Source organism: Somniosus microcephalus, unplaced genomic scaffold, assembly GCF_052327205.1.
Source record: "Somniosus microcephalus isolate GS21.2 unplaced genomic scaffold, FLI_Smic_1.0 unresolved_chr9, whole genome shotgun sequence".
Taxonomy (NCBI): domain Eukaryota; kingdom Metazoa; phylum Chordata; class Chondrichthyes; order Squaliformes; family Somniosidae; genus Somniosus; species Somniosus microcephalus.
Genome location: NW_028225187.1, coordinates 874,837 through 899,040, shown reverse-complemented (window position 1 = coordinate 899,040; position 24,204 = coordinate 874,837). Strand labels below are relative to the sequence as shown.

Below are 24,204 nucleotides of genomic sequence, written 5' to 3'. Positions count from 1 at the left end.
TGATCTGGAATGCATTGCCCGACAGGGTGGTGAGGTAACATTGTGTTACACAGCGAGTTAGTGAGATCTGGAATGCATTGCCCGAAAGGGTGGTGAGGTAACATTGTGTTACACAGCGAGTTAGTGTGATCTGGAATGCATTGCCCGAAAGGGTGGTGAGGAAACATTGTGTTAGACAGCGAGTTAGTGTGATCTGGAATGCATTGTCCGAAAGGGTGGTGAGGTAACATTGTGTTACACAGCGAGTTAGTGTGATCTGGAATGCATTGCCCGAAAGGGTGGTGAGGTAACATTGTGTTACACAGCGAGTTAGTGAGATCTGGAATGCATTGTCCGAGAGGGTGGTGAGGTAACATTGTGTTACACAGCGAGTTAGTGAGATCTGGAATGCATTGCCCGAAAGGGTGGTGAGGTAACATTGTGTTACACAGTGAGTTAGTGTGATCTGGAATGCATTGTCCGAGAGGGTGGTGAGGTAACATTGTGTTACACAGCGAGTTAGTGTGATCTGGAATGCATTGCCCGAAAGGGTGGAGGAAGCAGATTCTGTTAACATTGAAAAGGGAATTGGATAAATACTTGAAGGGAAAACATTTACAGGGCTATGGGGAAAGAGAGGGACAGTGGTAATAATGGGATCGCTCTTCCAAAGAGTCAGCACCAGTGTGATGGGCTGAATGACCTCCTGTGCTGTATCATATTATGGGTCTATGATGCAGCCTCGCCCAGTCAATGGAGGTGCCTGATGGGCTGAATGACCTCCTGTGCTGTATCATATTATGGGTCTATGATGCAGCCTCGCCTCGTCAATGGAGGTGCCTGATGGGCTGAATGACCTGTGCTGTATCATATTATGGGTCTATGATGCAGCCTCGCCCAGTCAATGGAGGTGCCTGATGGGCTGAATGACCTCCTGTGCTGTGTCATATTATGGGTCTATGATGTAGCCTCGCCCAGTCAATGGAGGTGCCTGATGGGCTGAATGACCTCCTGTGCTGTATCATATTATGGGTCTATGATGCAGCCTCGCCCAGTCAGTGGAGGTGCCTGATGGGCTGAATGACCTTCTGTGCTGTATCATATTATGGGTCTATGATGTAGCCTCGCCCAGTCAATGGAGGTGCCTGATGAGGCGATCTCAGCACAGAGATTTCAATGCCCCGGCAAATCCCAAGAAGCAGATATTGAAACAATCCAATCTGCCTCCGGCGCTACAGTAATCGGTTACTATGCACCAGAAGCAGCATCATTGGTTCAATATTGGCCAACAATATAGGTGTGGATAGAAAGACAAAAGTTAACCCATTGCTGGAGATTTGCGATCTGCGATCAGGGAGCTAGGACAGGAAGCACATGAGGATCAGTTTTATGGGATGGACAGTGGAGGCCATGACATGGAAAAGAATGCCAGATGAGACTATATCGAATGCTGTGGGAAGGTGAATGATGGACAAGGAAGGGTTACACACCATGGTCACAGTCACAGAGATTGTAGTTTGGGACAGTTCGGGGCAGATTAGATTTACATCGAAACTGCAGCAGCATTCTGGAGGGGGAGGGTGAACAGCCAGTGGTCGTGGTCCACATTGGTACCAACGACATAGGTAAAAAGAGGGATGAGGTCCTGCAGCAAGAATTTAGGGAGCTAGGTGAAGGATTAAGGAGCAGGACCTCAAAGGTTGTAATCTCTGGATTACTCCCGGTGCCACGTGCTAGTAAGTATAGGAATAGGAAGATAGAACAGATGAATGCGTGGCTAAAGGGATGGTGCAGGGGGGAGGGCTTTAGTTTCCTGGATCACTGGGTCTGCTTCTGGGAAAGGTGGGACTTGTACAAGTCGGACGGTTTACACCTGAACCAGAGGGGAACCAATATCCTTGCGGGGAGGTTTGCTAGCACTGCTGGGGAGGGTTTAAACTAACTTGGCAGGGGGTTGGGGTACAGAGTGGAGCTATAGTAGGGGGTGATTTATGGCCAAATACAGAGGGAAAAACAAGTCAGCTGGGAAGGCAGAGCAAATATGTGAAGGCAAAAGAGAATATGACAGGGCTGGAAGGCATTTATTTTAATGCAAGGAATCTTGCAAATAAGGTGGATGAACTGAAGTTGTTGTTGAACACATGGGAGTATGATATTGTTGCTATCACGGAGACATGGTTGAGGGAGGGTCAGGACTGGCAGCTCAATATTCCGGGGTATAGAATCTTCAGGCGAGACAGAGGGGGGTGTAAAAGGGGAGGGGGTGTTGCAATATTAATTAAGGAGTCAATTACGGCTGTAAGGAGGGATGATATATTAGCGGGTTCCTCTAATGAGGCCATATGGGTAGAACTTAAAAACAAAAAGGGGGCAAGCACTTTGCTGGGAGTGTACTATAGGCCCCCAAACAGTCAGGGGGAGATAGAGGAACAGATATGTAGGCAAATCTTAGAAAAGTGCGAAAATAATAGGGTAATAATAGTGGGGGATTTCAACTTCCCCAATATAAATTGGGACAGTCAGAGTGTGAAAGGCTTAGAGGGTGCAGAATTCTTAAAGTGCATCCAGGAGAGCTTTTTGAGCCAACATGTAGAAAGTCCTACAAGAGAGGGGGCGGTACTGGACCTAATTCTGGGGAATGTAGCCGGGCAAGTGGTGGAAGTGTCAGTAGGGGAGCATTTTGGCGACAGTGACCATAATTCGGTGAGATTTAAGGTGGTCATGGAAAAAGACAAAGATGGCCTGGAAATAAGGGTTCTAAATTGGGGGAAGGCCGATTTTAATATGATAAGGCAGGATCTGGCCAAAGTGGACTGGGAGCAGCTGCTTATAGGAAAATCCACATCAAAACAATGGGAGACTTTCAGAAGGGAAATTGAGAGAGTACAACGCCAACATGTTCCTGTAAAGGTCAAGGGTGGGACCAACAAGCAAAGGGAACCTTGGATGACAAGGGATATACAAAAATGCATTAGAAATAAAAGGGGGGCTTTTGGCAGTTACAAAAGACTAAAGACGGAGGAAGCCCCAGAGGAGTATAAAAAGTGCAGGGGCATACTTAAAAAAGAAATTAGGAGGGCGAGGAGGGGCCATAAAATAACACTGGTGAGCAAAATAAAGGAAAATCCTAAGATGTTTTATAAGTATATTAAGGGCAAGAGGATAACCAGGGAAAGGGTAGGGCCCATTAGGGACCAAAGTGGCAATCTGTGTGTAGAGCCAGAGGATGTAGGCAGGGTTTTAAATGAATTTTTTGCATCTGTGTTCACTATGGAGAAAGACGATGCAGACATAGAAATCGGGCAAGGGGACTGTGACATACTTGAACATATTAGCATCGAGAGGGAGGAGGTGCTAGCGGTTTTAGCAGGCCAAAAAGTGGATAAATCCCCAGGCCCGGACGAGATGTATCCCAGGCTGCTGTGGGAGGCAAAGGAGGAGATTGCAGGGGCTCTGACACAAATTTTCAGAACCTCTCTGGCCACAGGGGATGTACCAGAGGACTGGAGAACAGCTAACGTAGTACCATTATTCAAGAAGGGTAGCAGGGATAAACCAGGGAATTACAGGCCAGTGAGTCTAACATCTGTGGTGGGGAAATTATTGGAAAAAATTCTGAGGAACAAAATTAATCTCCACTTGGAGAGGCAAGGATTAATCGGGGATAGTCAGCATGGCTTTGTCAAGGGTAAATCATGTCTGACAAATCTGATCGAATTTTTCGAGGGGGTGACTAGTGGGGTGGATGAGGGAAATGCTGTGGATGTGGTTTACATGGACTTCAGTAAAGCTTTTGACAAAGTCCCGCATAGGAGACTGGTTAAGAAGGTAAGAGCCCATGGGATCCAGGGTGCCTTGGCGCGTTGGATCCTAAACTGGCTGAGTGGCAGGAGGCAGAGGGTGATGGTTGAAGGTTGCTTTTGTGACTGGAAGCCTGTGTCCAGTGGGGTACCTCAGGGATCGGTGCTGGGTCCCTTGTTGTTCGTGATCTACATAAATGATTTGGATGAGAATGTAAAAGGTATGATCAGTAAGTTCGCAGATGACACGAAAATTGGTGGGGTGGTAAATTGTGAGGAGGAAAGCCTCCGGCTACAGGACGATATAAACGGGTTGGTCAGATGGGCGGAAAAGTGGCAAATGGAATTTAACCCTGAAAATGCGAGGTGATGCATTTTGGACGGACAAATAAGGCAAAGGAATACACAATGAGTGGTAGGACCCTAGGAAGTACAGAGGGTCAGAGGGACCTTGGTGTACATGTACATAGATCCCTGAAGGCAGCGGAGCAGGTAGATAAGGTGGTTAAAAAGGCATATGGGATACTTGCCTTCATTAGCCGAGGCATAGAATATAAGAGCAGGGAGGTTACGATGGAGCTGTACAAAACGCTGGTGAGGCCACAGCTGGAGTACTGTGTGCAGTTCTGGTCGCCTCACTATAGGAAGGATGTGATTGCTTTGGAGAGGGTGCAGAGAAGGTTCACCAGCAGGTTACCTGGGATGGAGCGCCTCAGCTATGAAGAGAGGCTGGACAGGCTGGGGTTGTTTTCCTTGGAGCAGAGAAGGCTGAGGGGGGACCTGATTGAGGTGTACAAAATGATGAGGGGCATAGATAGGGTAGATAAAGAGGAACTTTTCCCCTTAGTGGGGGGGTCAATAACAAGGGGGCATAGATTCAGGGTAAGGGGCAGGAGATTTAGAGGGGATTTGAGGAGGAACTTTTTCACCCAGAGGGTGTTTGGAATCTGGAACTCAATGCCTGAAAGGGTGGTAGAGGCAGGAACCCTCACAACATTCAAGAAGCATTTGGATGAGCACTTGAAATGCCATTGCATACAAGGCTATGGACCAAATGCTGGAAAATGGGATTAGACTGGACAGGGGTGGATGGGCGGTGCAGACACGATGGGCCGAAGGGCCTCTTTCTGTGCTGTATAACTCTATGACTCTATGACTCTAAACAGTCCATTCGGCTCTAGTGGTCTATGCTGTGTTTATACTCCACGGGAGCCTCCTCCCACTCTCATTACATCTTGACACCGTGTCCACATATACGTTCGAGGGCGTTAGACTCGCGACACCAATATTAAATAACATTCAGAACGCCGGAGAACCCACCCTCCTGGAGTGGATTGAGCGAGTTTGTCGCACTCCCCTCACTTCAGAAAGAAATGAGCTCATTCACGTTGGACCTAAAAAGGATCGATCAGAGAATGTTCTAAATGGTTAGAAGTTAGGAACTGTGGATGGGCAGAGAGAACGAGGGGTCCACGTAACCTTAACCGCAGAGCTCGGCCGTTCAGGGGTGATGTTAGAAGTTAGGAACTGTGGATGGGCAGAGAGAACGAGGGGTCCACGTAACCTTAACCACAGAGCGAGGCCGTTCAGGGGTGATGTTAGAAGTTAGGAACTGTGGATGGGCAGAGAGAACGAGGGGTCCACGTAACCTTAACCGCAGAGCGAGGCCGTTCAGGGGTGATGTTAGAAGTTAGGAACTGTGGATGGGCAGAGAGAACGAGGGGTCCACGTAACCTTAACCGCAGAGCGAGGCCGTTCAGGGGTGATGTTAGAAGTTAGGAACTGTGGATGGGCAGAGAGAACGAGGGGTCCAGGTAACCTTAACCACAGAGCGAGGCCGTTCAGGGGTGATGTTAGAAGTTAGGAACTGTGGATGGGCAGAGAGAACGAGGGGTCCACGTAACCTTAACCGCAGAGCGAGGCCGTTCAGGGGTGATGTTACAAAGCATTTCTTCAGACACAGTGTAGTGGAAATCTGGAACACTCGCCCTCAAGAAGCTGTTGAGTTTCGGTCAATTGAAAATGACAAACTGCCATTGATAGATTTGTGTTAGGCAATGGTATTTAGGGATATGGAACCAAGGCGGGGAGATGGAGTTAAGATACAGCTCAGCCATGATCGAATTGAATGGAGGAACAAGCTGGAGTGAATGAGTGGCCTACTCCTGTTCCGATGTTCCTGTGCCTCTATTTATAAAGCCAATGCTCCCATATACGTTTCTAAAAGCCTTATCGTCCTGTCCTGCCACTGTCAAAGATTTCTGTATCTATACCCCCAAGTTTTACTGTTCCTGCAACCCCTTTAAATTGTACCAGTTGGTTTAAATTGCATCGCCTCATTCTTCCTTCCAAAATGCAGCATCTCACACTTCTCTGCATTAAACTTCACCGGCCATGTGTCTGCCCATTTCACCAGTGTCTCTATTTCCTCCTGAAGTCTTCTGCTGTCCTCCTCACGGTTTACGACTTTTCCGAGATTCGTGTCATCGACAAACTTTTAAACTATGCCCTGTATACCTAAGTCCATGTCACTGAAATAAATCAAAGAGCAGTGGTCCTAATCCCGCCCCCTGGGGACACTGTAAACTTCCCTCCAGTGTGAACAATATCGGTTCACAACTTCTGTCTGTTTTCTGTCCCTTCACCAATTTAGTATCCACGCTGCCACTGCTCCTTTAATATCATTGGCTCCAATTTTGTTCACCAGTCTATTATGAGGTACTTTATCAAAGGCCTTCTGAAAGTCCAGAAACAGAACATCAACTGCACTACCTTCATCAACCCTCTCCTATTTCATCCACTGGCTCATTCAAGTCAGCCAGGTTTGATTTGCCTTTAAATAAAATCCATTTTGTCTGTCGCTAATAAACCCATGTTCTTCCAAGTGACGGTTAATTGTGTTTCGGAAATAACACCGATGTTAAGCTGAGTGGCCTGTAGTTATTTGGTTCGTCACTCTCCTTTTTTGAACAGGGAAGTAACGTTTGCAGCCCTCCCGTCCTCTGGCACCTTTCCCATATCCAAGGATTGGAAGATTGTGGCAGAGTGGGTGACATTTCTACTTTGAGCCCTGCCAACCAATTTAGTACATCGTCCTAATCGATTTATATCCTGTCCAATTTCTCTACCACCTCCTCCTTTACTGTACGATTGGCAGCATCCTCTCCTTTAGTGAATACGGACACAAAGTGTTAATTTAGTACCTCAGCCATGTCCTCTGCTTCCACAAGATTGCCTTTTTGGTCAGTAATCGGCCCCACCTTTCCTTGGACTATTCTTTCACGCTTTATATGTTTATAAAAGGCATTAGTGTTCCCTATTATGTTACCACTAATTATTTCTCATACATTCTCCTTGCCCCTCTGTTGCTTTTGTGTGTTTATTCCACTAGTGGCAGCGTTAGTGAAACAGCAAAGTACTGAATTTTACAAAGACTCAAACTGGTACTGAATTAACAATCGCTTTTACATTTCCACAGTGGGGAAAGGAAAGGCTGCTGATTGATAGTTATAATGCAAGGGCACACACACAAATGGAGAATTATGATTGTAAAACAGCAGTCAAATCCACCAGTTGTATATTCATGGTGTTTTCTGAGATCCCAGAGGTTGGGTGATTGGGCAGAAGCGTGGCAGATGCAATATAACGTGGATAAATGCGAGGTTATCCACTTTGGTGTCAAAAACAGAAAGGCAGACTGTTATCTGAATGGCAATAGATTGGGAGAAGGGGAAGTGCAACGAGACCTGGGTGTCCTTGTGCACCAGTCACTGAAGGTAAGCATGCAGGTGCAGCAGGCGGTGAAGAAGGCAAATGGTATGTTGGCCTTCATAGCAAAAGGGTTTGAGTACAGGAGCAAGGATGTCCTGCTGCAGTTGTACAGGGCCTTGGTGAGACCACACCTTGAGTACTGTGTGCAGTTTTGGTCGCCTTATCTGAGGAAGGATGTTCTTACCATGGAAGGAGTTCAGCGAAGATTCACAAGGCTGATCCCTGGGATGGCAGGAATGACGTATGAGGAGAGATTGGGTCGATTGGGCTTATACTCGCTGGAGTTCAGAAGAATGAGCGGGGATCTCATCGAAACTTATAAAATTCTGACAGGTCTGGACAAATTAGATGCAGGTAGAATGTTCCTGATGGTCGGAGAGTCCAGAACCAGGGGTCATAGTCTAAGGATAAGGGGTAAGCCATTTAGGACAGAGATGAGGAAGAATTTCTTCACCCAGAGAGTGGTGAACCTGTGGAATTCTCTACCACAGAAGGCGGTTGAGGCCAAGTCTTTCAATATATTCAAGAAGGAGTTAGATATATTTCTTAGAGCTAAAGGTATCAAGGGATATGGGGAGAAGGCAGGGACCGGGTACTGAATTTGGATGATCAGCCATGATCTCATTGAACGGCGGAGCAGGATCGAGGGGCCGAATGGCCTACTCCTGCTCCTATCTTCTATGTTTCTATGTAAACGGAGCAAGCTTGGGGTTTGATGTGGTAGAAGGCGAACGAGATGAGAACGGAAATAATCTAGAGTAAGAAAAGGCCCAAAAATTAAACAGTCTGGAACAGAACACCAATTCATCTTCTCTTATCATGGAGAAATCAAATATTTGACACACTGTGTGTTTGAAACAAAGCTTATTTATTCACTGAAATAACAACAGAAAATGCTGGAAACACTCAGCAGGCCAGGCAGGATCCGTGGAGAATGAAACAGAGTTAACGTTTCAGGTCTGGGACCCTTCATCAGAACTGGAAAAAGCTGGAGATGTAACAGATATTACTAAGGTAAGAGGCAGGAAAGTTATCCTGGGTGGATCTGAAACACGAAGGGTGGAAGTTCAGTTGGAATCCACGTGGAATAAGTTGGAACCGGAGACAGGTGCTGAGGAAAGAGATGTGGCTGTGAAACCGAGTCTTGGAAAATGTTGCAAATGGGGATGGCAAAATCATACAGCATGAAAAATGGGAGTAAGGGTTAAAGTCTGAAATTGTTGAACTCAATGTTGAGTCCAGAAGGCTGTAAAGTGCCGAATCAAAAGATGAGGTGCTGTTCCTCGAGCTTTATTTATTCACTATTTAAACAGAATATTAATCTCCAGCGCAGATACAGGAGTTATTAAGATCAGCAGAAACAAACCATGACTACCAGAATGAACGTGGTTCAGTCCTCAATCTGATCACAGTAAATCATGTTCCATTCACTAATCTGGTCTTTTACCCAGCATTCCCCGCAGTGGACCACGTGCCGCACCCAGCCTACAAGAGCGCAGCGCGCAGGCGCGGGAGGGGCCGGTATATTGAGCATGCGCAGTGCGTTACTGGAGATGGAGAGGAGCTGAAGCTGGGAGCGCGATGGTGCAGCGGGTAAAAATCGCGACGGAGGGAGTAATGGACCGGTAGGTGGGTGGGGAGGCTTCATAAACAACTCGTGCAGGAGGCAAGCCCCCAATAATAAGCTGAAGATCCCGTGTTTGCAGTTGTGGGGATTTCATCCCCTTACAGGCCCAGGTTAACGGCAGCCATCTTTGTAAAGGAGAGCGGAAAGTTTCAGTGCGACGTCACCCTATGCCTGAGCCAAAGAGCCTTGTGTCTAATGCGGGGAATAAAGGCCCACAGCCTCCCCGGGCCCTGAACAAGGGACTGGAGAAACTCGCTGCCCTGCGGATCAGACAATCAGCCAGCGCTAGTCCCGCCCCTCGGTCTCCTCGATTGGTTGGCGGACCCGCCGCCGGCTCGCTCTTCCAGCCCCGCCCACTGGGTGCCGCTAGTCCCGCCCCTCGGGCTCCCCGATTGGAGGACTCGCCGCCGGCTCGCTCCTCCAGCCCCGCCCCGCTCGCTCCCTATTGGTCAGAAGCTGCCGTCAATCAGGCCGCGGGCCCGGGTGACGTGTCCCCGAGGAGATCACGTGCACCGTCCAAGTGCCGCCGCTCGGTCCGGGGCCTCGCAGACTCTCAGGTTTTTCTATTTCTCTCGATTCTCTCCCGATCCACCCCGCGCCATTCTCCACCCAATCGGAGCGGAGAAAACTCACTTTGCGTCACCGATCGCGACTCTGGACCCGACACCAAGGCCTTTCCCCGGAATGGCCCCGCGCCGACTCCGCCCAGCAGGATCCGAGTGCGCAGGCGCAGCTCCGAGTGGGGGAGGGGGAGCTGGTCTCCTCTGGGCATGCGCGGTCATTACCCTTTGTGACCGGGAGGGTTTCACTGTGCCGGACTCGGCCCAAACCGCCGCTCCGAGTGCGCATGCGCGGGCTCTCGTCTGTCAATCAACCAACCGCCAGAAGAGGTCGCTGGTGAGACCAGTGAAGAAAGAAAGACTTGCATTTTTAAAGCGCCTTTCACCACCACCGGACGTCCCAAAGTACTTTACAGCCAATGAAGTACTTTTGCAGTGTAGTCACTGTTGTAATGTAGGAAATGCGGCAGTCAGTTAGCGCACAGCAAGCTCCCACAGACAGCAATGTGATAAGGACCAGATAATCTATCATTTTTTTATGTTGATTGAAGGATAAACATTGGCTCGGACGCTGGGGATAATTCCCCTGCTCTTTCCCACATTACAACAGTGACTACTTCATTGTAGTACTTCAATGGCTGTAAAGCACTTTAGGATATCTGGTGGCACTACATAAATGCAAGACTTTCTTTCCTGAAATAATGCCATGGGATCTTTTACATCCACCTGAGAGAGCAAACAGGGCCTCAATTTAACATCTCATCTGAAAGACGGCACCTCCGACAGTGCCGCACTCCCTCAGCACTGCACTGGAGTGTCAGCCTGGATTTTTGTGCTCAAGTCTCTGGAGTGGGACTATGAACCCACAACTTTCTGACTCCGAGGCGAGAGTGCTACCCACTGAGCCACTGGCTGACACTAAAGAGCAAGCAGTTCTGATGAATGGTCATCGACCTGAAACGTTAACTCTGTTTCTCTCTCCACAGATGCTGCCTGACCTGCTGAGTATTTCCAGCATTTTCTGTTTTTATTAAAGAAATGAGGGAGTGATTGCTGACAGGAAGAATGTTGGGTCGTCCTGCGCATGCGCACCTCCCTGGCAGCTGAGGCGAAACACCGACTCGCCCCCACCTGAGCCGCTCACGCGTACCAGACGTGGCTCCGCATGCACGCCCGATGTTCCAACCGCGGGGTTTTGTGTGCTGAGCATGCGTGTTGTGGACCGATCGAGACGGGCGATTGTAGAGCAGGAGGGAGCGCGCGGGGGCCATGAGCACATGCGCGGGACTCAGAGTCAACAGAGCACTTTCTGCAGAGCTGGGGCCTTGTGGGTATTACAGCCGCCATTACTGCTTACCCTTTCAGCCAACTTGTGCAGCAGCTGGGGCCTGAAAATCGGCTTCACTGCCCCTAGGTTCGGAAAGCGGAAAATTGAACAACAGTTTGCCTCTGATCCTTTTCTGATCTCAATTTACAGGGTTATCGAAGTGGAGCAGTTACAGGCGGGAAGCTCAGACCAAACATCACGTCAAGATCTGACAGAGTCGCTGGATTCATCAGGACCTGAATATCATCGGCCTTTGCACATGGAAGGAGAGAGCAGGGATCACAACGCAGACAAACTGCACACGTGTTCGGTGTGTGGAGTCGGATTCAGCCGATCGCCTGACCTGGTGAGACACGTGCACCGTCACACCAGGGAGAAACCGGGTAAAGGTGGGGACGGCGGGAAGGGCTTCAGTTCCCCGTCTGCATTGGAAGTTCAATGGCGCAGTCACAACAGAGACAGTCTGTTCAGCTGCTCCGTGTGTGGAAAGGGATTTGTTTGTTCATCCCACCTGCAAACACACCAGGGAGTTCACACTGAGGAGAGACCATTTCAATGTTCTGACTGTGGGAAGAGCTTTAAAAGCCCCAAGGAACTAAAGCTACACCAACTTGTCCACACTGATGAGAGACCATTGCAATGTTCTGACTGTGGGAAGAGCTTTAAAAGCGCTCAGTATCTGAAGAGACACCAGCTTGTTCACACTGATGAGAGACCATTTCAATGTTCTGACTGTGGGACGAGCTTTAAAAGCCCCAGGGAACTGAAGGGACACCAGCTAGTTCACACTGAGGAGGGACCATTTCAGTGTCCTAATTGTGGGACGAGCTTTAAAAGCCCCGGGGAACTAAAGCAACACCAACTTATTCACACTGACGAGAGACCCTTTAAATGTTCTGACTGTGGGAAGAGCTTTAAAAGCCCCCAGGAGCTGAAGGGACACTGGCTCCTACACACTGGGGAGAGGCCGTTCACCTGCTCCGTTTGTGGTAAGGGATTCACTAATTCATCCCACCTGCTGGTACATCAGCGAGTTCACACTGGGGAGACGCCATTCACCTGCTCCGTGTGTGGGAAGGGATTCACTGATTCATCCCAACTGCTGGGACATCAGCGGGTTCACAGTGACGAGAGACCCTTTAAATGTTCTGACTGTGGGATGAGCTTTAAAAGCTCCAGGGAGTTGAAGAGACACCAACACCTACACACTGGGGAGAGGCCATTCACCTGCTCCGTGTGTGGGAAGGGATTCATTCAGTCATTCCACCTGATGGTACATCAGCGAGTTCACACTGGGGAGAGACCGTTCACCTGCTCCGTGTGTGGGAAGGGATTCGCTCGGCCCTCCAACCTGCTGGTACACCAGCGAGTTCACACTGACGAGAGACCCTTTCAATGTTCTGAGTGTGGGAAGAGTTTTAAAAGCTCCGGGGAGCTCAAGCTACACCAACACCTACACACTGGGGAGAGGCTGTTCACCTGCTCCGTGTGTGGGAAGGGATTCACTGATTCATCCAACCTGCTGGCACATCGGCGAGTTCACACTGGGGAGAGACCGTTCACCTGCTCCGTGTGTGGGAAGGGATTCACTCAGTCATCCAACCTGCTGACACATCAGCGAGTTCACACTGACGAGAGGCCCTTTAAATGTTCTGACTGTGGGAAGAGCTTTAAAAGCTCCGGGGAGTTGAAGAGACACCAGCGTGTTCACACTGATCATAGAATCTAACAGCACAGAAGGAGGTGATTCGGCCCCTCGTGTCTTTGAAAGAGCTGTCCAATTTAGTCCCACACCCCTGCTTTATCCCCAGAACTCTGCAAACTAGTCCTCTTCAAGGACTCGTCCAATTACTGTTTGAAAGTTCCAGTGGAACCTGATTCCAGCATCCTTTCAGATGGTGTGTTCCAGATCTTAACAACCCTCTGTATGAAAACAATTCTCCTCATTTCCCCTCTAGTTCTTTTAGCAACTATTTTAAATCTGTGACCTTTGGTTGCCGACCCACTTGCCAAAGTGAACAGTTTCTCCCTACTTGCTCGATCAAATCCCCTCATCATTTTGAACATCTCTATTAGGTCTCCTCTTAACCTTCTCTGCTCTAAGGGGAACAATCCCAGCTTCTCCAATCTCTCCACATAACTGAAGTCCCTCATCCCTGGTACCATCCTGGTCAACCTCCTCTGCACCCTCTCCAAGGCCTTGACATCCTTCCTAAAGTGTGGTGTCCAGAACTGTACACAAGACTCCAGCTGAGGCCAAAACCCTGCAGCTGTACAAAACCCTGGTTAGACCACACCTGGAGCACTGTGAGCAGTTCTGGGCATCACACCTCAGGAAGGATATATTGGCCTTGGAGGGAGTGCAGCGTAGGTTTACCAGAATGATACCCGGACTTCAAGGGTTAAGTTACGAGGAGAGATTACACAAATTAGGGTTGTATTCCCTGGAATTTAGAAAGTTAAGGGGTGATCTGATCGAAGTTTTCAGGATATTAAGGGGAACAGATAGGGTAGATAGAGAGAAACTATTTCCGCTGGTTGGGGATTCTAGGACTGGGGGCAGAGTCTAAAAATTAGAGCCACACCTTTCAGGAGTGAAATTAGGAAACACTTCTACACACAAAGGGTGGTAGAGGTTTGGAACTCTCTTCCGCAAACAGCAATTGATGCTCGATCAATTGTTAATTTTCAATCTGAGATTGATAGGTTTTTGTTAACCAAAGGTATTAAGGGATATGGGCCAAAGGCGGGTGTATGGATTAGGTCACAGATCAGCCATGATCTCATTGAATGGCGGAACAGGCTCGAGGGGCTGAATGGCCTCCTCCTGTCCTATGTTCCTAACTAGTGATTTGTAAAGGTTTCGTGTAACTTCCTTGTTTTTGTATTCAATGGCCCTATTTACAAAGCCAAGTATCCCATACGCTTTCTGAACCACCTCACCAACTTGCCGTGGCACTTTCAAAGACTTGTGAATATGGACCCCCAGGTCCCTCTGCTCTTGCACCCCCTCAAACTAGTCCCATTTAGATTATACGGCCTCTCCCTGTTGTTTCTCCCAAAGTGCATCACTTCACACTTATCCTCATTTAATGTCATCTGCCTTGTGTCTGCTCATTTCACAGTCTGTCTCTGTCCTTCTGAAGTCTGCTACTGCTACACTCACAAAACTTGGCAACACAGTAAATAGTATCATCCGTAAACTTTGAAATTGTTCACCTATAACCAAGTTTATGTTTATGTTACAAGCCAAATGTATGTTAAATGTCTTAATCAAAATGTACACTCTCGGGAGCTGCAAGCCTACATTTCGTTGTACTGCACTTGTGCACTAACAATGACAATAAAGTTGATTATTATTATTATTATTTATATATAACAAGAAAAGCAATGGTCCTAATCCCGACCCCTGGGGGAGCCCACTGCATACTTCCCTCCAGTCAGAAAAACATCCCTCAGCACTGCTCACTGCCTCCTCTCCCTTAGCCAATTATATACCCAAATTACCATCGGCCCTTTAATTCCCTCTGCTTCTATTTTCAGAGTAAGTCTCTTATGTGGTATTTTATCAAATGCCTTTTGAAAGTCCATATATACAACATCTGCTGCACTACCTTCATTAACCCCCTGTTACTTCGTCAGAGAACTCAATCAGGTTAATCAGACACGATTTACCTTTAACAAATCCATACTGGCTGCGCCTTATTAATCCATGCTTCTCCAAGTGAGAATTAAATTTGTCCTTGACAATGGTCTCTAGTCGTTCACCCACCACTGTAGGGGTCGCAAAATCCCCTCAGCCCCCGAAGATCGGGAAATATTAATCCACATCGTGGACGAAGACTTGTGTAATTTAAATTGTCTCTGGGTTGGACAATGTTTTAAAACATACCCAGAACCGCAAAAGGCTGCGTTAATAAGCTCGTAAGCTAGGCAGCACTTGGACACTGGAATCAAAGAACTTTGTGAAAATCGCACACTTTAAGATTGTACATTTTATTAAAAGATGTACTCTTGAGTTTTGGACTGTTTCAATTGCCCAGGCATAAAAATGGCTGAACAGACCTCATGGAAACAGAATTTTAAAAGGCAGCAGAAAAGGACAGACAGGCTGTTAGCATATGAAAAGCTCAGCGCTGCCCTGTAGTAAGTTTGAATGGAGCCCCAGCTGTCAGTCACCCTGTGGTATTGGGCGGGTCCGGTAACCTACAAGCTGCTTGTTTACCCTGGGGAGTAGCCCATTTGAATCAGCCAATCATCGGACAGCAAGCACAATGGGTTGTTTGCACACATCCATTCACTGAAATTGACTCTACTACGTGATGTCTCCATGTATGAATGGAGGAAGTTAAAAGCCCTTCTCTTGTGTATTCGGACTTTTCGGCGCGAAATTGCGCACGGACCTTTTCGGCGCGAAAACAGCAGGGACTCCCAGGGTATAAAGATTAAGCCCAGGAAGTCCTTTGCCCCCTTTTTTGTCTCTTTTACTCTTTGGACTGCAGGTGAGCAAGGCTTCTGACCCACTAGCAAGACAACCTAGTGAGAAGTAAAGGGGTGGTAATTTAAGGGAAATGTTGCTAAGATTGTAAGGTTAACATTGTAGCCATTGATCCCTCATTTTTGCTGTCTGCCTTCCCCTGTTAAGCAATTTTACCGTGATTACTTTGATCGTGTGGTGTAGTTTCTTTAGTTTTAATAAAATGTGACTTTCTTGCATCCAGACCATTTGTCCATTTTTAATATATGATTAATTATAAGTTCCTCCAGTCAGAACTGGAGGGGCGGTTTTTAGCGATTCGAAACAGCTGATTGAAATTGGTCACCGTGCAGTGGCAAAGGCTGCCTGACCAGGAAAATTACCGTAAACCAGGTAAAGGATGCCCACCTACAAATTGGCGATCACAGCAGGACTGGAGGCAGTTTTTGATATGATAAGTGGTCTGGATCTGGAGAAAGCATCAGCTCTTGCTTTCCTTGCTTTCAGTCTGTGGGTAGCCCTGCAGAAGTTAGCGGCAGCGTTGTGGTAAACCACTGTTTGTATTCACAGAATCACAGAAACCCCACAATGCAGATAGAGGCCATTTCGGCCCATCGAGCCTGCACCGACACATATCCCACCCGATCCCCGTAACCCCTACACCAACACATATCCCACCCTATCCCCGTATTTAATCCCCCTAACACTAAGGGTCAATTTATCATAGCCAATCAACCTAACCCACACATCTTTGGACTGTGGGAGGAAACCGGAGCACCCGGAGGAAACCCACGCAAACACGGGGAGAATGTGCAAACTCCACACAGACAGTCACCCGAGGCCAGATTTGAACCCGGGTCCCTGGCGCTGTGAGGCAACAGTGCTAACCACTATGCCACCGTGCATTCCACTGTGTACATGCCTGGACATGCCTCGGCTGACTCCTCCCACAAGTCCTAGTATAAAGGTGACTGCTCCCCAGCCCCTTTGTATTTCTGGACTGGTCGACCACTCAAGGCAGACCTTCATTCCTTTGTTAATAAAAGCCTTTAGTTACTCTCTTAACTCTCAGTCTTTTATGAGTAATTGATAGCGCATCAATTTTATTAACAAAGTTTTTATAATGGAGAAGATCCTCACACCAGCATGCCTGGACTTAGATCATCGGGAGGCGGACTCATCCACCAAGTTTACTCACTGGCTTAGGTGTTTTGAAAAATTCCTGACCGCCTCCACAGCAATCAAATTGGACGAGGACAAACTGGATGTCCTGACCTCCAAAGTGAACCACCGAGTGTACTCGGTCATCCAAGATGCGACCTCGTACGCGGACGCTATCAAGCTCCTCAAGGACCAGTACACGCGCCCAGTGAATGAAGTGTACGCCAGGCACCTTCTGGGGAGTCGTAAACAACAACCTGGGGAATCGACCGTGGAATACCTTCAGGCACTGTCTGTGCTTGGCCGGGCCTGTGGTTGTAAGGATGTAAAGGCCGCCGTGTACACAGAGGAACTTATCCGGGACGCATTTGTAGCGGGCCACAGATCCAATTACACCCGACAGCGACTGTTGGAGCAGAGTGACCTCAACCTCAACAAGGCCTCTGAACTCGCACTATCATTGGATGCAGCCTACCGGGGCATGGACGCCTACTCCTCTGCACCGTGGACGCCGCGGGGAATGACAGCCTGGGACACGGTAGGACCGCCTCATAGCGCCGTGCCACCCCAGCCACACCCCAGCAACGGCCCAACTACCGCAGCAGTGTCCCAAGGCCAGACAGCAGTGCCCCAAGGCCAGAAATGCTACTTCTGTGGCCAGGCAAAACACCCCAGAGCACGCTGCCCGGCGAAAAACGCGATCTGCTCAGGCTGCGGGAAGAAGGGGCACTACGCTAACGTCTGCAGGGCCAAAGCCACCCCGAACCCCAGCAGCGCCACGTGTGGGCCATGCAGGCCGCCATCTTGGGCCTCCCCGGCCATGTGCGAACCACCGGTACAGCAGCCATTTTGGACACCTCCAGCCACATGGGGATCATGGACGCCGCCATCTTGGACGACAGCCGGAATGCAGCAGGCCCCCAACACCGCCTCATCTGATACCTGCAGTGACACACCGACCCCTACGCTGGCATCCGTTACACTGGACCAAGCGAGACCGCACCAGCTGGCCAGTTCCACAATGGACATTAAGGTAAATGGCCATGATACAATCTGCCTTTTTGACTCTGGGAGCACGGAGAGCTTCATCCACCCCGACACGGTGCGGCGTTGCTCTCTCCCAGTCCTGCCTGCGCACCAGCGGATTTCTATGGCCTCCGAGTCCCAGTCGGCGGACATCGGCGGCTACTGCGTAGTGACACTCGTAGTAGACGGGACCGTGTACGATCATTTTAAACTTCTGGTCCTGCCCGACCTCTGCGCTGCCGTTCTGCTGGGGTTAGATTTTCAGTGCCACCTTAAAAGTGTTACGATGGCGTACGGTGGACCCCTACCCCCACTCACAGTCCACAGCCAGCAGCTCCCAAATTGCCCGCCGCGCACCAGGTGCAACCTCTCCACACTCAGAGTCACCCCCCCCACCACTGTTTGCTAACCTCACCCCCGACTGTAAGCCCATCGCCACAAAGAGCAGGCGATACAGTGCCGGGGACAGGGTTTTCATTAAAACCGAAGTGGAGCGGCTCCTGAAGGAAGGGATTATTGAGGGCAGCACCAGCCCCTGGCGAGCCCAGGTTGTGGTCGTTAAGACCGGTGAGAAGCAGCGCCTGGTCAACGACTACAGCCAGACAATAAATCGCTACACCCTGCTGGACGCCTACCCACTCCCCCGCATAGCTGATATGGTCAACCAGATCGCGCAGTACCGTGTCTTCTCGACCATTGACCTGAAATCAGCGTACCACCAGCTCCCTATCCGCCCTGAGGACCGCCAGTATACTGCCTTTGAGGCAAACGGCCGCCTCTATCACTTCCTTAGGGTTCCCTTTGGCGTCACCAACGGGGTCTCCGTCTTCCAAAGGGAGATGGACCGGATGGTAGATCAAAATGCGTTGCAGGCCACTTTCCCATATCTGGACAATGTGACCATCTGCGGCCATGACTTGCAGGACCATGACGCAAACCTCGAAAAATTCCTCCGCACCGCCCAACTCCTGAACCTGACATATAACAAGGAGAAGTGCATATTCCGCACAAACCGCCTCACCATCCTTGGCTGTGTTGTGGAACACGGAGTCATCGGCCCCGACCCCGACCGGATGCGTCCCCTTATGGAACTCCCACTGCCCCACTGCCTCAAGGCCCTGAAGAGGTGCCTAGGGTTTTCTCCTATTATGCCCAGTGGGTCCCCTACTATGCGGACAAGGCCCATCCGCTGATCAAGTCCACCTCTTTTCCCTTGATGGCAGAGGCCCGCTTAGCCTTCCACCGTATCAAGGAAGACATTGCCAAAGCCACCATGCACGCAGTGGACGAATCCATCCCCTTCCAGGTGGAAAGCAATGCGTCCGACTTTGCCCTGGCCGCTACCCTCAATCAGGCGGGGAGACCCGTGGCCTTCTTTTCAGGAACCCTCCAAGGCCCGGAGACCAGACACTCCGCTGTTGAGAAGGAGGCCCAGGCGATTGTGGAGGCTGTGCGTCATTGGAGGCACTACCTGGCCGGAAAACGATTTACCCTGCTCACTGACCAACGTTCAGTTGCTTTCATGTTTAACAACAAGCAGAGGGGCAAAATCAAAAATGACAAGATCTTGAGGTGGAGAATCGAACTTTCCACCTACAATTACGAGATCTTGTACCGGCCCGGGAAGCTCAATGAACCCCCGGATGCGCTATCGTGTGGCACCTGCGCCAGCGTGCAGATCGATAGACTGCGGGCCCTCCACAATGACCTCTGCCACCCGGGGGTCACCAGGTTCTTCCACTTCATCAAGGCCCGCAACCTGCCTTACTCTATTGAGGAGGTCAGGACCATGACCAGGAACTGCCAAGTCTGCGCTGAGTGCAAACCGCACTTTTATAGACCAGACAGGGCCCACCTGATAAAAGCCACTCGCCCCTTCGAGCGCCTGAGCATTGATTTTAAAGGGCCTCTCCCCTCCTCCGACCGCAATGTGTACTTCCTCAATATTATTGATGAGTACTCCCGTTTCCCGTTCGCCATCCCCTGCCCGGACATGACCAGTGCCACGGTCATTAAATGTCTGAACGACCTCTTCACCCTGTTCGGTTTCCCCAGCTATATCCATAGCGACCGGGGCTCATCGTTTATGAGCGACGAACTCCGTCAGTACCTGCTAACTAGGGGTATTGCCACAAGCAGGACCACCAGTTACAACCCCCGGGGGAACGGACAGGTGGAAAGAGAAAATGCGACAGTTTGGAAGGCCGCCCTGCTAGCCTTAAAGTCTAGGGGCCTTCCAACCTCCCGCTGGCAGGATGTGCTCCCCGATGCGCTCCACTCTATTCGGTCACTGCTGTGCACTGCCACTAATGCCACCCCTCATGAGAAAATGTTTGTCTTCCCAAGGAAGTCCACATTGGGGACATCGCTACCACCATGGCTGACGTCCCCAGGGCCGGTCCTACTGAGAAGGCACGTGAGGACCCATAAAACGGACCCCCTGGTCGAGAGGGTCGACCTCCTCCACGCCAACCCCCAGTATGCTTACATTGCATACCCGGACGGGCGGGAGGACACAGTCTCCATAAGATACCTTGCACCCTCGGGGGCCGCAGTAACCCACTACTCACTACCACCCCCCCCCACGATCCGATATCCAGCCCCAGCAGACGGCAGGCCTGGGCCCAGCGACCCGCTCGACATCTACGAGGATGACACGCCTGTGCCACAGCCTACGCGGGACTCGACGCCGGAAGCTCCACTACCCCTGCCGTCGCCACGCCAATCACAGTGGCAGACAAGACCTCCGGAGAGACTCCAATACACTAACTTTTAATATACTTCACCCCGCCGGACTCAATTTTAAACAAGGGGTGAATGTGGTAAACCACTGTTTGTATTCCACTGTGTACATGCCTGGACATGCCTCGGCTGACTCCTCCCACAAGTCCTAGTATAAAGGTGACTGCTCCCCAGCCCCTTTGAATTTCTGGACCGGTCGACCACTCGAGGCAGACCTTCATTCCTTTGTTAATAAAAGCCTTTAGTTACTCTCTTAACTCTCAGTCTTTTATGAGTAATTGATAGCGCATCAAGCGTGTAAGCTGACCTATTATAGTATAGGTGGCTGGGTTAAGAAGGGTGAGATGAGGGTGCGGGAGGAGGTTACAGAGGCCAAGAATTGGGAGTCAGAGTTTGAAAAATGCCAGGCAGAGGTAGAACGCCTCATAAGAGAGGTGAATGAGGCCAGAGATAGTGGGATGAGGGTGTGGGAAGAAAATGCACGCCTCACACTAGAGGTCACAAAATGCCAGGCAGAGATAGAGCGCCTTGTGCAGGAAGTCACAGAGGCTAGGGACAGTGAGGTGAAGCTACAGGAGGAAAACACACATCTCACCCAAGAAGCCAGCGAGGGCAAAAGCCACACGAGGCACAAGATAGAGTTCCTAAAGTGCCAAATTACAGAAGCAAAGAGTAACGAGATGAGACTGCTGGAAGAGAATGCCCGCCTCACCTCAGAAGTAACAGAGTAGGAGGAAAAGGTTAGGGAGGTAAAGGCAGCTTATAAGCTGGCCTGTGACCAAAGATTTAGTGGAGCAGATCATACCCCATGTAACAGAAAGATAGAGGCCTAGAAATTCAGTAAGGCCCCGCCAGCTGGCTTGCGCCCAAAAGTTACCGCTGGGCGCGGAGCCAGTTGCGCCCGTCAGAAATTCAGTCTTTGCGCACCAAGTCGGAACCGGGCGCTGTTCCAGGGTGTGCCCGCCCCCGCTTGGGGCGCTGAAACTGAATTTCAGCACTGTAGGTGCCGCTGCGCCACCCGCTGCGGAGCGGCAGGCTGCGGTACTGCAGGCCCCCTCCTTCTCTTAAGGGGGAGGTGCCTGCAACGGGGAGCTCGCCGCTTGATAGTGCCGGCAAATGAGCCCGGCACCACGGAGAAGTGCCGGGCTCACGGAAAGCAGCCGGCAATGCCGCGGGGGGTGGGGGGTGGAGGAGGCCGGGGAAGGAGGTGCGGGCAGGCGGCCGCCGAAAAAGCAGCCGGCTGCACCTCCGCCTTAACTAGCGCCACTAATGCTGCAGCACGGCCCGGTCTTCAAATCATTGTTTGCGGCCACAACTAAACATGGGGGTCGGGCCGGTAGCGGGGCGGAACTGGGGCACTGTGCACACCGATGATGTCATCGGTGCCAGCGCTGCGCTACCGGCTACTGCCGCCATTACCGCAGCGCTGAATATCAGCGCAAACTCCTCTACTGGCGCAGAAGCCCTCTTTGGGCGGTAACTGGGCGCAAAGCCCACTGAATTTCTGGCCCAGAGAGTTTGGGTATGGAGTTATTAAGGACTAAAGGGATGGTATGTCTCATAAGTCCGAAGGGAAGTCCATCAGACAGTACCAGCAGCCCAAATCAAACCGCCCCACAGGCAGCACCCAGAACAGAGCTGGCTAGGGAATTAGAGATCCCAAGACCGCAGCCCACAGCTCCGAGTTTCCAGGAGCTCTGGCAGCAAGAAGGGGTGGACAATGGGGTGGTCGGAGAATGCCAGCAAGTCCCACTAGGCAGGCGGGGACCAGGACCAGTGTACCCCTCCGACGATGGAGGTACGGTCCGCCCGTGAATGATAATGACCATGGGGCTGTTCAGCATACCTATCTGGTACCCTATGATACCCCACAGCTCAGAGGCCTGGTGAAACATATTCCCCTGCTCTCCGAAAAGGGAAACCCTCAATGCACTTCCAAGAGATAGAAAAGGCAGCCTGTGTTAACGGCTGTGATGACGAAGAGAAAGCCAAAATGTTGCTTTTCTCTGTAGATAGTAAGCTCTATCAGACCCTTTCAGATGAGGCTAAGAGAGGGCAGAAGGGTTTTGAGGACCTAAAGGAGGAAACACTGGAAGCCATGGGTGCGAACGACGGCAGTCCGTTCGATCGCATAGGGAAAACTCTGCAGAAGGAAGGGGAGACCCCACAGGCATTTGCAGACAGGCTGTGGCCAGTCTACAACAGCGCGTGTCCAGGGGGACAAGATAGGGCACACCTGAACCAGCGGCAGCGGACCCAATGGCTTCGTTGCCTGGTGTCCAATTGCCTGCCCCAGATAAAAGCAAAGGCTGATACTTGGTTTGACCACCGAGACCCCCTAGCAACCGAAGAGACTGTAATCCGGCAGCTCATGGTAGCATATAGGAACGGTCGGAATAGTGGGACACCCCAGCAAAAGGGTAAGGTCCACGAGGTTAAACCTGGGGCTCAATACAAGAAAGAGTGGCGCCAGGAGGGGAGCCGTCCCTCCCAGAACAAGGTCACTTGTTACAGGTGCGGGGAGGATGGCCACTGGCGCAGGGATTGTGAAAAGCCTGTGAGAGATGATAAAGCCAGGACCCCCGAGGCCCAACTCAGAAGGCAGAGACAGAAACTTCTCCCGATACAGTCGAGTCCATCATGGAGTCGATAAAATCTTTCCTCAGGACCAATCAGGGAAAGGTAGCAGCCATCAGTGGTGCTGCAGCCCCCTCGCCCACCTCTGCCTCCCCACAATGACTGGAGCCCGCGCAGCCTGTCCATCTGTGTAATCTCCGGTACGATGAATGGAAGAGACCGCTCGTACAGAGGGAGGTAGAGAAGGTTACAGGGACTTATCTATTGGATACGGGGGCATCATGCACTGCGATCCATACGGATAATCCCACCACCTCACCTCTGTCTAACGGGGTTCCATACATACTATCGGGATTCACCGGTCAGGAGCAGGCGGGGGTAATTTATGGGCAGGCAGCAGACAGCATGGGGAGGCAGCATCGGAATAACCGGCTGCTGCTTGAGCCTAGCAAGAGCCACCAGTGGGAGATAGGAGACCTAGTGATGGTAAGAAACTATTCCCAGGTGGGAAGTTTAGAGCCACTCTACATGGGACCCTATAGTATAGTTGATAGGGCCAGCCCCATGGTCTATGCAGTAAAACTACCCCAGTGTACAAAGTGGTTCCACGCCAACCAATGTAAATTGTATAAATCTGACCATACAGGTTCAAGTTCACAGGCTGTAAAGACAGGCGCTGTGGCTTGTTTCAAGGGAAAAGTTGTCCGGCCCACCAATTGGTATACTTCCCCGCCCCAAGTGGGACCTAAGTTTTGGCCAAAGTTTAAATTTGAACCAGTTATTTAGTTCAGAAACAGAGAAACCGCAGCCTGAGAGTAGAAATCTGCAGGCTGCTGTGAGTTCATTCACAGAAAATTGCTTGGGGGGCTCCAGGGAGGAGCCGCCTTTTGAAGAGACTGCCTGCTCATGTGTAGACATCGGTCTGGAGACAGGAATTCCCCAGTCTTTTGAACAGCCTGTTCACGCGGGTGCAGTTCCCCAGCCCGTGACCGCAGTGGCCCCTCTTCAGTTTTCTCGCGCAGGCGCAGTCGCCTGTTTAAAGGGACAAGCTTCCCAGCCCGCTTCTAGAGTGGTTCCCCCTATGGTGTGGGACTCTGGGAGGAAGGGATAGCAATTCCTCTTGCAGGGGACATATGGAAGGAGCTGGTACCAGGTTT

General features: G+C 50.5%; 1 protein-coding gene across 4 annotated transcripts in view; it reads left to right on the top strand.

Annotated features, from left to right (window-relative positions):
* LOC147084201 (uncharacterized) overlaps window positions 1-24,204 on the top strand; it is a 270,376-nt gene that overhangs the window by 163,587 nt on the left and 82,585 nt on the right. Inside the window, exon 4 of one of the 4 annotated variants that reach the window (XR_015075840.1) lies at window positions 11,215-11,366. The exons of the other annotated variants lie outside the window; for them this stretch is intronic. The gene's annotated coding sequence lies outside the window, so the exon portion shown is untranslated. Of the gene's footprint in view, window positions 1-11,214; window positions 11,367-24,204 lie in introns of those variants that run through there. 4 annotated transcript variants of the gene reach the window in all.